Genomic DNA, 12,752 nt, shown 5'->3' on the forward strand with positions numbered 1-12,752 from the left:
GTTCTTCCTTGGCCTCCTAAAGATCTAGAATTATAGGCATGAGCCACCATGCCCAGGTTTCACCCACTTATTAGGTGACATTTGTATGTCACTAAATGTTTTCTTTGATGTGTAAAATACTTGAAGCTTAAAGTAGTCCCTTTTTTTGTTCTTTTCTTGTTTCTTATGAATTTGATGTCATACTTAAGCAAAGTTTTAAGACTTATGTCATAAGCATTTCCTCTACGTTTACTTCTAAGAATTTTATTAATTTTTATGTTTAAGTATTGAATCCATTGAAAAAAAACTTTTCTTTTTGTATATGATACAAAGGAAGCATTCAACTTTATTTTTTTCTCTGTAAATATTCAATTTTGGAAATTCTTTGTTAAAGAGATTTTTATTTTTATTTTGTGTGGTCATGGAAAGTTTATGGAAGACTATTCTATCACATATGCAATGGTTTATTTCTGGGATCTCTATTCTGTTTCATCATCTATGTATCTGTTTTTGTGGCAATACCATATTGTTTTTATTTTTATAGCTTTGTATCATGATTTTTAATCAGAAAATATAATAACTCTTTGTCCTTTTTAAAGGGTGTTTGGCTAGTCACATTTCCTAAACAACGTTTAGAATTATACACAAAAGTTCTGCAAAAATATATACCATTGGGATTTTGATGAAAATTACATTACATTTTTATATCATCATGAGTAGTACTGATAACCTCTTTTTTTTTTTTGGAGATGGAGTTTTAATGAGTCACTTAGGCTGAAGGGCAGTGGTGTGAGCTGTGCTCACTGCAGGCTCCGCATCCCAGGTTCAAGCAATTCTCCAGTCTCAGCCACCAGAGTAGCTGGGATTGCAGTCGTGCACCATTACTTATAGCTAACTTTTGTATTTTTGATAGAGATAGGGTTTTGCCATGTTGGCCGGGCTAGTCTCAAACTTCTGATCTCAAGTGATCCACCCACTTTGGCCTCTCAAATTCCTGGGATTACAGGTATGAGTCACGCACCGGCCCTGACATCTTAATATTAAATCACCTCACACTTCAGCAAGACTATATGTAAGATTTTGTGTAATTTCCTCTTATTTACGTATTTGCCAAATTTTCTTGCTTTTGATTTCTAGTTTATTTACATTATATGACTTCAGTTTTCTTAAATTTAATAAGACATGTATCCTAACAGAATGCACCATCTGTGATTGAGAATGTTGCATATTTTGCTGCTTTTGATTGCAGAGTTCTGTAAATGCTGGTTAGGTCTATAATGTTCAGGTTTGGCTTTCTTCCTGATATTACATCTGACTATTCTAGTCATTATTGAAAGTGGAGTCTTGAAGTCTACAATTGTTGTGTTGCTATATATTTCTTGCTTGACTTCTGTCAATATTTGTTTTACATATTTGAAAGACGAGAATCAGTTGAACCTGGGAGGACGAGGTTGTAGTGAGCCTATCGCAAGATCGTGCCACTGCCCTCCATCCTGGGAGACAGAAACTCTGTCTCCAAAAAAAAAGGAGAGACGTCAGTGTTATCTACAGTAATATAAAAATTTAATGTATTTTTTGTGAAAATCCCAATGGTATATACTTGCAGATTTTTCAAATTATATTTGTATGATTTATAAATTATTGTTATAGATTCCTTTCAAGTTAACACATCTCACCGTTACAGATTACCAATCTGTCTCGTTAACACTTGACTTAAGATATTTTCTGTTTAATATAATTATTACCATGACGCTCCAATTGTAGCTACTTTTTGTATAATATATATTTTCTTTATACTGTTACTTTCAAGTCATTTGCGTCCTTAGAGCTAAAGTGACTCCTGTAGAGAGCACATTGCTAGATCTTCTTTGTTCTTAATCCATTAAATTATTGATTCATTTCCTTTAAGTTATTTAATTTTTATATTTGAAGCAATTACTGCAGTTAATGAAGTTACTATTATTATTTGTAATTGTCTTCTGTGTTTCTTCTAGATGTGTTGTTTATCATTTTTTCTCTTACTGCTTTATTTTTGTTTGTTGATTTTGTAGTGACGTGATTCAATTTCTTTCTCATTTGCTTTTGTATACATTCTACAGGTTTTTTTGGTAATCATCTTGAGAAATAAAGACTATATAAATCATCTTAAAGTTATGACAATATATAACAACTATATTTCAACTGAATGCAAAGTTGTACCTTTTCATACCCCCCTGTGTTATTAATATCACATATTATCTTTTCTTATTATCTATGAACACACATTTATGCAGATTTGTGCTACATTTTTTAAACTCCATGGCAATATTTTGAAAGTTTTTTGCACCATCGTTATGATAATAGAGATTTTTATACCTGTTTATATATTTATCTTTAATAGAGGTTTTTCTATTTTCATGTGCTTTTATGATGCTGGGCAGCATCATTTCATTTTCGGATGTGATAGACTTTCTTTAACATTTCCTTTAGGACTGTTCTAGTGGTTAGTAACACACTCAGCTTTTATTTATTTTGGAAAGGCTTTTTTTTTTTTTATTTCTGAAGTGAAATTATTCCAGTTGAAGGATTTTGTTTGGCAGTATTTCTTCTTCTTTAATTATCTTGTCATCTGGGGATTTCTCAGCTACTTTTTAAAAGTAACCTCTTTATTACTGTTCTCCTATATTGTTTTTCTTAGACTCCTTTTATAAATACAATGGTCCACTTGATGGTGTGCAGTACGTCCCATATTTTTTCTCTATTCTACTTAAAATATTTGTTTTCATGGCTCAATATTTACAACTACAATGTCATCAATTGTGTGATTTTTTCTGCTTTATTTGTCTGCTTTTGTGACTGTTGATTGAAATTTTAATATGGTTGTTGTGTTCCTCAGATTCACAATTTTTGTTGGTTTCTAAAAATCTTTTTATTGATATCTCATTTTCTTTATGTATCACTTCTTCTAATATTATTTTGTTGTCTATGTTCTGTTTCTGTTCATTAAGCAGTATTTTTCTAATTACATTTTATTGAAAACTGCACTGAATGCTAAATGTCCATCTTTACAATGAACATCTACAGTAATGGTAACTCTCACTAAAACAAAGCATACTTCTGATAGGCATTATTTTTCTGTTTGGGACAATTTTAAAGTTTTTCTTTTGTCAGAAAAACAGGAATGTACCTAATGAAAGGCTCAAAACAGGCCATCTTTTTAAACAAAAAGGCAATGATTTACAAAAGACTATGAATAGAACATGTAACTAATTGATGTAAATCTAATGGGATTTGTTAAAATCAGTCACATCTATTACATCTGAAGTGTTCTTGTATAAAATACGTGAAGAAAAGAAGATTTTATCAGTGTCTTAAATAGTGGGTTTGTTCATAGACAATCTGACAAGTTACCATTAAAACTGTTTCCTGTGACATAAGGAAATGCAATATTATTTTTCTTGAACCCTTTTAGTGCAAGACTTTCCACTCAATAAAATAGCAGAGCATCTGAAACTGAGAAAATATATTTGATTACAAACAGCTTGTGAAATTTAATACTGCTTTATTTATTTATTTATTTATTTTGCGTTATCGGAGGCTTTTACTGAACTTACAACCAACTTGCCCGCTCAGTATGCAGTTCAGATATGAGAGACGTTTCTCTGTACAGGAGCCGGTACTGTCTTCAATCCTATGCGTGCAGATGTCTAACAGAGGCAAACAGTTTACTCCACATTTTCTAGTAATATGATCTTCCTATTAGCAAAAAGCGGTAACCAGTCCCTGTAGACTGAAGGGACTCAAGTCACAAGATGTGGATTTCCTCCTCAAGGTTTTTATTTTGATGTTGGAAGTCTTGATGCAACATTCTGAGCAGGGTGTTCCTGTCCTGCTGTGCCCAAGGGACTGATAAAGGAAAAAGTTCTATTTATTATTTGTGATTTGACTCACAGATGAATAACTTAACACACAATAACCGAAGTTGATGGTTAATAAATCACACCCTATTCTTTCAGAGCATCCGTAAGCAGACGACATCTTCAGTTTTCTAACTCTTGTAGTTTTAACACTGCAGCATCAATGATGTATATGTCCAGAATCAGCTAAAAAGAGAGTCACATTCTTTTTCTGTTAGTTCATCTATTTTTCACTGTCCTTGTTCCCAAGTGTATCAGAATGATTACCCTCCGGCATTCTCTACTATTTCTCTTTGGGGTGCTCTCGATTGTCCCCGTGATTGTGGGCTGGTTGGGAGAGGGCTCTTGGGAAGTATGTGCCACTATCGGGAGCTTGTGAGTCACCGGGATGCATCCAGGGATGATCCCTTCCATGGATGCAGGAAGTCCTCCTGGAGCCACGCCGACGATGACTGGATGAATTGCTTGCTGGTCTGTTACTGACCAAAGCACAGATGTGACAAAGAATTCCTTGTTCACAGTTTCTTAAGCTTCCTGGGATGGGACCTGTGATGGCTCAGCGGATCTCGGTGGCAGCTGCCTCCTTCATCTCCAGTGACGCCTGCTCGCTGTAGCAGGCAGTGTGAGGAGTGCAGATGAGATTCGGAACATCTTCAATGGACCCTGAGCCAAGCTAAAGGGCTATGACTCATTCACGTCGAGGGCTGCCTCTCGTATCTTGCCCTCCTTGAGGGCCTGTGCTAAGGCTTTCTCATCCACCAGGCCACAACGGGCTGTGTTCACAAGGAATGCTCCCTGCCTCATCTGCTTTATGGTAAAGTCATTGATGAGGTGGTGTTTATGTTAGCTGAGACTGCAGTGCTAGGAGACGCAGTCGCTCTGATACAGCAAATCCTGCTGTGTGTAGACCCTCTGCACGCCCAGGGACTGCTCGATTCCATCCTGCAATTAGGGGTAATAAAATATGACGCTGAATCCAAAGGCGGTGGCTGGAACTGCAAAAGCCTGCTGCGTGCGACCGTAGCCGATGAGGCCCAGCGTCTCCCCACGAATGCGGGCCACCCCCGAGGCCACCTCGCAGGTCTGCTCCATGCTCTGAACCCGCTTGCCTTCCCACAGTGTCTGTTACAAACATGTGTTCCTCTGGTGCATGTTGAGGATGTGGCAGATAGTGGAGTAGGCTGTCTCTTCCACGGCTGCGGACGGGATGTTGCACACAGCAATTCTGAGCTCGCCAGCAGCCTTGATGTTCACGTTGTCGTAGCCACTGCCCACCCGCACGATCACTCTAAGGGCCTTGAAATTTGCCGGGTCCTCCCTGGTGGGGGTTATGGTGTGGTACATCATGGCGCCCACGAGTCTGTTTAGAACCTTCTCGTGGATCTCCTGCGTGGACTGCACGTCACAGAAGGCCACGGTGGCCAGGTCCTTCAGGATGGGCATGTCCACAATGCGGTCGCGGCCGTCCAGCAGCGCCACCACAGGGCGGGGGTGCAGGGGGCCTTTCATGATCTGGAGGCGAATTCCTACACAAATTCTGTCCAATCGCTGTCTCTTAAGTTTGCGCTTATCCACAAATGTCATTCTTTACGGAACTTTGCAATTCTCAGATCAAAAGTCAAAGCAGTCCTCTAAGAACTTAGGGGAACTCGGAGGCGTCTGCGTGCATGACACCACTATGAATCCAATATAAATTTGTTCAGAAAATCTATAGTTCACACAATAGGCTGTCCTTCTTTGTAAGGGAATACAGGTTAATTTGTTCAAAGCAATTTTAGGTGATGAAACCTGTTTGCTTGCAACTCAGCCACCATCACACAATCAATCAAAGAATCTCACCACGACCCCAGATCTGGAGCTCCTGGAGTCCGTGAAAGCTGGAAGTGGAGGCGGTTTTGGCCCGGTGCAGCCTGGTCCTTGCTCCTGCTCTGAGCCTGGGGCCACCAATGTGTCCGGCATAGTCTCCAGGCTTCTCCTTTCCCGGTGCCCCGCGTACCGGAGGAGTGCCGGTCTCATTAAGAGGCTTTGATAATTATTTTGATTTTTTAAACTATATAATGCAAAAACAAAACAACAACAAAATAATAAACCTACAGGTTTTGACCTTTCAAGATCAACAAAGATTTTTAAAGGTCAATATTTGTAGGTTTATTTTATTTCTTTAATTGGGACATGTTTTCTCTGTTTTCTGCCTTCTCTATATGCCCTGCAATCTTTTGATGAGATTCAGAAATTTATAAAACAACTGTGTAACGTAGTATGTAAAAAGTTTCTTACTACAGGATAATACAGCAGTCAGTGAGGCTGAATATTCTGGTGCTTCATTAACAGGGTCTTCGGTGTGTCTTCTCTGGCCTTGTGTGTGTATTTTTAAGGTAAAGATATTTTTCCCCTTATTTTCCAGACACGGCAGTCTTTGCTTCCGCAGTTGATTGCAGTGTTTGTTTCTCTGAGGCTGTGATAAGCATTCAGCTTCTTTTCTCAGCAGTCATAAGTTGTCATTCTTATTACTCTGCCATTTCCTTTAGCACTCCCTGTTGGGGGAGACAGAATCTAGTCACCAGCGGTAGCCCAAAAAGCCAAACCTTTGAACATATGTTCCACTATTCTCATTGTATACTGAGGGAGATACTAAAAGTTGGACATTTTCTCTTGAGCCCAATTGCTGGGAAAGAAGAAAGGATGTGGTGAATGTAAGCCAGACCTGGTTGCTTTGTAAAGCAAGCTTTTCCAACCCGACTTGTTCTGTTATTTTTATGGCTGTGTTTTATTTTAGGCTTTTAGCAGCCTGCAACCATGGTTTTCAGGTTCTGTCTCTAGTGATAAACAGAAAAGGGGGATGAGGAAAGGGCCTTGCTGGCTCAACCAGAAACAGAAACTAAGAACTCATGGCTGAGGTCTCCCTTGGACGCCCCTGTTCCACAGTAAAGGAACTATCTTTGGAATGTAAAAAGAGAGAGAAAAATAAGCATCACCCCAATAGGAAAGAATGAACAAATAACAAAGATAAGAGGTGCAAAGGCCAAGGAGAAAACCTTAAAAATGTGGTGTTGGAAGTTCTGCTTCAAAGAAATTGGTTCTGGAAAATCCTAGATTTACTTCTTTTGCTGCCACAAATGGAAATTTCCTACCCTATGCTGATTATGCTCCTAAATCTTCTAAGGCTTCTCCTGTTCCTCCACTAACATTCCAGGGCATTCACAGTGAGAGCCAAAGTTCTCTTCTTCTTTCTGTTATTCGCATGAAGGCCTTGTGGTCTGAGTGCTTTTCCATTGCTTTTTGGGATCTGAGGAAATCTGCACATTTTGCGAGACTTTTATTTTAAGCTGTTTTGTAAAATCTGTGCCTCATGTCAGAAGTTTGTGAGAGTAAAAGTGCAGACATTGGGTTTTGGTTCACATATTTCAGAAACACCAAGGACAAATGCTTCTGCTTCATAATTTTCAGTCCTGTGTTTCAAAGTGATCGTGCAAAAATATCAGAAAAAAATTTATCAGAGCACAAAGAACTTCAGCACATATGATAAAGTTGAATCTTTTATTTCACTTTATTCTTTTTTTCATCTCTGGTAATGTAGGTCAAAAAGTTTTCTTTTCCTTAGTAGAAACTAACTTAGAAATGTGAACTCTCTATGCCAAGCGCCTCACTTGTGGAATAGTTTATTGTAACCACTCATTTCAAAGAATTTTTAAAGAACTTAATGCCATAAAAAAAACTTAGAAACTTGCCAAGAATAGAATAAATTCTTAATTGTTACATTATTTCTTAATGAATTATTTTATTAATTAATCTTATATAAAGCTTAGTGGGACTGTGATCTGTACGTTTTCCCTGTCTTATTTTTATGTATGCCAAATTAGCGTATAATTTTAGCTTCAGGGGTTTCAGAATAGCACACTTGAATTTATGTGTTATATAGAAAGTGAATTAGATAGTATGCACATCACATTAAGAAAAGTTTTAGTTTGTGTCTAAGTTCACTGCATAGAAAAACTTATCATTAGTGTTTCCATTTACTTTCCTCAACATTTATCTGAATGATATTATAATTTATTTCTATTTGCTTATTATATTGTGGTGTTCCACAGCACATTTTACAATATTCATGTTGTTCCCATATTTAAAAATGTAAGGCTTTTCTTTGTTTTTAAAAAAATAAATTATAAGCCAGTGCAGTGGCTCACGCCTGTAATTCCAGCACTCTAAGAGGCTGAGGTGGGTGGATCACGAGGTCAGGTGTTCAAGACCAGCCTGGCCAACATGGTGAAATCCCTTCTCTATTAAAAATACAAAAAATGTAGCCGGCCGGGCGCAGTGGCTCACGCCTGTAATCCTAGCACATTGGGAGGCCAAGACGGGAGGATCACTAGGTCAGGAGATCAAGACCATCCTGGCCAACATGGTGAAACCCGTTCTCTTCTACAAATACAAAAAAAAATTAGCCGGGGGTGGTGGTGGGTGCCTGTAGTCCCAGCTACTTGGGAGGCTGAGGCAGGAGAATGGCGTGAACTGGGGAGGTGGAGGTTGTAGTCAGCCAATGGCTCACCACTACACTCCAGCCTGGGTGACAGAGACTCCGTCTCAAAAAATAAAATAGAAGAAAATAAATTATAGCCTTTCCATTTGTATAAAATGAGGAGTAATATATTAAGAAAATAATAAAAATTGTTTCTAATATCATTGAAATCTTTATTAAAACTTTCTTCTAAATGCTCTTTATGGCAGATTTTAATGCATTTGTTGTGCGATTTTGTTACTCTAACCATATGCTAATAGTTCAAAATCTGCTCTTTATAGGTGCCCAGTTGTGGTTGAACATTGTAGTTATCTACAAAGTGTCTTCTTCAGTTGTGTGCTTTGTTTATTCAGTGTTTCACAGGTTAATGTTTATTTAATTTTGTTTTCTAATATTTTATATTCCTGTATTTCCTTGTTAACATAGGCTGCCTTACATCATTTAATTGTGTTTTTAGATTCTGCCTATATATTTTAATTTTGTATGACTATATTCAACTGTGTACACTTTCAAGGAGTGTAGAAAATAAGTCAAATATGAATCAACCATATGCCTATTGCCAACATAATTCTCTGTTCTTTTGCCTGTATAAACATTACTCATACTTTATTTATGAGTTGTGTATTTGTTTTATGAGTTGATGGTCAACTAATTTTTTAATCCTCTCTGGGTGAGTAGTTGTGTAAATTTTCCTAATTTCCACTTCTATGAATTAATGAATCTATATTACTTTTGTGTGAAGGAAACACTTCTGTGATTTGCAGGTAATTTTTTTTTTTGACCTCTGAACTTCTTATTGGCCTCCTTCTCCCCAAAGGGACCTTGCTTCTGCTGGCTCAGCATCTCAAAACGTCAGAGTTGTTGGTCTCAGACAACACTTTGCCGTCCACTATCCTGCGGGGGTGTTCTTTTGGATGGTTTTCAGGTATTTGTTGCTGTCCAGAGCATCACCAAGAGTGAAGCCCTCCCCGTCTTATAGCAGGCGGCAGTAGGTGGCAATCTCTGTCTCCAGTTTGACCTTGATGTTCCACAGGGCTTCATGCTCCTGGGCCTGGTTCCTCTCTCCCCGGGTTTGGGCCAGCTCTGACTCCAGGTGCATGAGGATCCTGTTGATCTGCTCCATTTGCATCTACCTCCCTCAGGCTGCTCTCCAAGCTGGCCTTCAGATTTCTCATCGAGTCCAGGTCAATATCCAAGGACTCGACTCTACCTCTCAGCTCCCTGAGCATGAGCTCAGCAGCTCCAATCTCAGCGGACTGCATGGTGACTACTGTGGTGCTCTCCTCAGTCTGCTGGCACCAGTACTTGTCCAGCTCCTCTCAGTTTCTCTCTGCCATCTCCTCATATTGGGCCTGGATGCCTGCCATGATCTTGCTAATGTCCTGAGACTTGGGGACATCTACCTCCATGGTCAAGCAAGAGCTGGAAATCAGGCCTTGTAGACCTTTAATTTCCTCCTCATGGTTCTTCATGAAGAGCAGCTCTTCCTTGAGGGCCTCGATCTCTGATTCCAGCAGAGATTGCGTGACACTGGTGTTATCAGTGATGTCGCTCTCCACAGACTGGCACGTGGCCAGCTCTGCCTCACACTTTAAGCTTATCAGCAGCAAAATGATCATTGTCAGTCTGCAGGAGGATGCAGGCAGTGTCCGCAGAATTGGCAAAGATCTTTTTATTAGCCTAGTTCTCTGACTTTCTGACAGTAACAAATGATTTTGATTACTGTAGATTTTTAACATGTTTTGAAATCAGTAATTGTAATGCTTCCAACTCTTTTTATGTGGTCCCCTGAAATTCCGTATACTTTGGGGAGTCACATTCTCTGTTTCTGTCAAAAATAATATTAGGAATTTCATAGGGATTGTATTAAATCTGTAGCTCACTTTGTGCATAATAGACAAGTTCAAAATACTAAGTTTTCTAACTCTTGAACAAAAGCATGTTGAAGAGTAAATTGTTTAATTTTCATGTATTTGTGAATTTTATGAATTTTCTTCTGTTATTGATTTTTAGCTTTAATCCATTTTGGTCAGAAATTATAATCTGTAACCTTCAACTTTTTTATTATACTTTAAGTGCTAGGGCACATGTACAGAAAGTACAGGTTTGTTACTTAGGTATACATGTGCCATGTTGGTTTGCTGCACCCATCAATTCATCATTTACATTAAGTGTTTCTCCTAATGTTATCCCTTCCATAGCCCCCAACCAACAAACAGGAAATAGTGTTTGATGTTCCCTGCCCTGTGTCCATGTGTTCTCAATGTTCAACTCCTACCTATGAGTGAGAACATATAGTGTTGGTTTTCTATCTTTGTGACAATTTGCTAAGAATGATGGTTTCCAGCTTCATCCATGTCCCTGTAAAAACGTGAACTCATCCTTTTTTAAAGGCTGCGTAGTGTTCCATGGTGTATATACTCCACAATTTCTTAATCCAGTCTATCGTTGATGGATATTTGGGTTGGTTCCAAGACTTTGCCATTGTGAACGGTGCCACAATAAACATACGTGTGCATGTGTCTTTATAGTAGCATGATTTATAATCCTTTGAATATATACCCAGTAATGAGATTGCTGGGTCAAATGGTATTTCTTGTTGTAGATACTTGAGGAATTGCCACACTGTCTTCCAGAGTGGTTGAACTAATTTACACTCCCACCCACAGTGTAAAAGCGTTTCTATTTTTCCACATCCTCTCCAGCATCTGTTCTTTCTGACATTTTAATGATTCCCATTCTAACTGACGTAAGATGGTATCTCATTGTGGTTCTCATTTGCATTTCTCTGATGACCAGTGATGATGAGCAATTTTTCATATGTCTGTTGGTTACATAAATGTCTTCTTTTGAGAAGTGTCTGTTCATATCCTTTGCCCACTTTTTGATGGGATTGCTCTTTTTTTTTTCTTGTAAATTTGTTTAAGTTCTTTGTAGATTCCAGATATGAGTTCTTTGTCAGATGGGTAGATTGCAAACATTTTCTCCCATTCTGTAGGTTGCCTGTTCACTCCGATGATAGTTTCGCTGCTGTGCAGAAATTCTGGAGTTTAATTAAGTTTCATTTGTTAATTTTGGCTTTTGTTGCCATTGTTTTTGATGTTTTAGTCATGAAGTCTTTGCCCATGCCTATGTCCTGAATAGTATTGCCTAGGTTTTCTTTTAGGCTTTTCATGGTTTTAGGTCTTACATTTAAGTCTTTAATCAATCTTGAGTCAATTTTTGTATATGGTGTAAGGAATTAATCCAGTTTCAGTTTTCTGCATATGGCTAGCCATTTTTTCCAGCAACATTTATTAAATAAGGAATCCTTTCCCCATTGCCTGTTTTTGTCACGTTTGTCAAAGATAAGATGGTTGTAGATGTGTGGTGTTATTTCTGAGACCTCTGTCCTGTTCCTTTGGTCTATATATCTGTTTTGATACAAGTACCATGTTGTTTTTGTTACTGTAGCCTTGTAGTATAGATTGAAATCAGGTAGCGTGATGCGTCCAGCTTTTCTCTTTTTGCTTAGGATTATCTGGCCTATGCAGGCTGTTTTTTGGTTCCATATGAAATTCAAAGTAGTTTTTTCCAATTCTGTGAAGAAAGTCAGTGGTAGCTTGATGGGGATAGCATTGAATCTGTAAGTTTTCTTGGGCTGTATGGCCATTTTCACGATATTGATTCTTCTTTTCCATGAGCATGGAATATTCTTCCATTTGTTTCTGTCTGCTTTTATTTCATTGAGCAGTGGTTTGTAGTTCTCCTTGAAGAGGTCCTTCACATTCCTTGTAAGTTGGATTCCTAGATATTTTATTCTCTTTGTAGCAATCTTGAGTGGGAGTTCACTCATGATTTGGCTCTCTGTTTGTCTGTTTCTGTTGTATAGGAATGCTTGTGAATTTTCACTTTATTTTGTATCCTGAGACTTTGCTGAAGTTGCTTATCAGCTTAAGGAGATTTTGGGTTGAGACGATGGGGTTTTCTAAATATACAATCATGTTATCTGCAAACAGAAACAATTTGGCTTCCTCTTTTCCCTAATTGAATATCCTTTATTTCTTTCTCTTGCTTGATGGCCCTGGCCAGAATTTCCAATACTATGTTGAGTGGGAGTGGTGACAGAGGACATCCTTGTCTTGTGCTGGTTTTCAAAGGGAATGCTTCCAGTGTTTGCCCATTCTGCATGATATTGGCTGTGGGTTTGTCATAAACAGCTCTTATTATTTTGAGATACGTTCCATCAATACCTATTTATTTAGAGTTTTTATCATGAAAGCCTGTTGAATTTTGTCGAAGGCCTTTTCTGCATCTATTGAGACAGTCGTGTGGTTTATATGGTTGGTTCTGTTTCTGTGATGAATTATGTTTATTGATTT

At 38.2% G+C, this 12,752-nt stretch overlaps 2 pseudogenes; both read right to left on the bottom strand.

Moving 5' to 3' along the window:
* Positions 1 to 3,787: 3,787 nt before the first annotated feature.
* LOC134738227 (C-terminal-binding protein 2-like) lies at positions 3,788 to 5,459 on the bottom strand (annotated as a pseudogene).
* A 3,905-nt stretch (positions 5,460 to 9,364) lies between these two features.
* On the bottom strand, positions 9,365 to 10,010 carry LOC134738305 (keratin, type I cytoskeletal 18-like; annotated as a pseudogene).
* Positions 10,011 to 12,752: the final 2,742 nt, after the last annotated feature.

This window comes from Pongo pygmaeus, chromosome 16, assembly GCF_028885625.2.
Source record: "Pongo pygmaeus isolate AG05252 chromosome 16, NHGRI_mPonPyg2-v2.0_pri, whole genome shotgun sequence".
Taxonomy (NCBI): Eukaryota; Metazoa; Chordata; class Mammalia; order Primates; family Hominidae; genus Pongo; species Pongo pygmaeus.